We start from the raw sequence: 1,472 nt of genomic DNA on the forward strand, positions 1-1,472 counted from the left end.
TCTTCCTATATATTTTATTTTTCTCTATCAGTCAAAAGTTTCATACATAATGAAAATTAATAATAATTTTTTTTGTTTTTTTTTCTCTCTACAAACGAATTCTCCCTTCCAGGAGACTCACTGCTTGAGTTGGGATTGGCTGGTCACCAGATTCAACTCAACTGGGACTTCCGGTTTAAATGACGTCACACGTCCAACTATATATTGCATTGCGCAGGCTAAAGGGTCAACTATTCGAAAGCGCTCGAGTTTTTGGTGTTATTTTAAGTTTATTACACTTTTTATGTGATCCTTAGTGCTAACTCTTTTATCAAGAATAATATTACAAAGATATTAACACAGAGACGTATATCATATCATAAAGAAATCAGCACACATTATATTACAAAGCCATTAAGGCAAACATGGGGACACTACATCAAAAACACACCAGCATGTAAATAAGCTCACTATTTCCAATTTGTACTATTTTTTGTAGATCTAAGTTAAGTCTCACGAGGAGTTCTCTTAACATAAGGCAAATAAAATTAACAATATTATTAGTTTTATGCTTCCTTTATACACATGTGTGTGTGTGTAAATATTGTGACACCTACAAAGCCATGTACATTATCTAATTTGTTACATTTATGTAACATGCTTTCATTTCACGTTCGAGAGCAATAATCTGAACACTATTATTTTAAGGCTGTGAATTTTCGTTCAGTTGCAAAAAAAGAAGCTACAAGATATGACCCATGCACACAATTATGAGAAAGGTATTGAAATCAAGCTTTTACAGCTGAATTCCCTGAGTGTGCACGTTACGTTGGACTTTCTAAACTCTTAACTTTTATTGGTGAATTAAATTATTAATGTTAACGTCTTATGCATGAAATGTGTCTTATATCCATCTTAGCTCCCTAAAGAGATTTTGCCGAGGAACTTAATAAACATTCTGTTCAGGGAATAACACGATTTTAGAAGTTATCAAAAAGGAAAAAAATAGCAAATAAATTTAGTCTGCATTTCAATGAGAACTTTACCTGAGAGTTATCTAAGTTAGTATACTTTTACGACTACACCAACTGTACTGGTAACCTTCTTAAGCTTATTTTTTTCTAAAACTCTGCCACGGATATTTCAGTCCACTCCTGGGTCGAGGGTACTTTTCAAATGAAGAATTTTCAGTTGATTTCTGTTGACTAACTTCAAGTTCTCTAACACCCTCTGATGGTTCAGAGTGTGTTGTCAAGGGCATATTACCTGACTTCATTGTTGTGCTTATTACAGGTATCATTCGTTTATTGTGTGGCATATTTATATTATTCATGTTAGCCAGAGGATTATAATGTGATATCAGTTGTGGATTCATAGTAAACATCATGTTCTTATTATGAGTCATGCTTGGATTAAAACCAAACATCATGTTATTGTGGATCATACTTGGGTTAGAATCAAACTTCATGCTATTATGGGTCATGCTTGGGTTA

This window comes from Limulus polyphemus, unplaced genomic scaffold, assembly GCF_000517525.1.
Source record: "Limulus polyphemus unplaced genomic scaffold, Limulus_polyphemus-2.1.2 Scaffold409, whole genome shotgun sequence".
NCBI classification, from domain to species: Eukaryota; Metazoa; Arthropoda; class Merostomata; order Xiphosura; family Limulidae; genus Limulus; species Limulus polyphemus.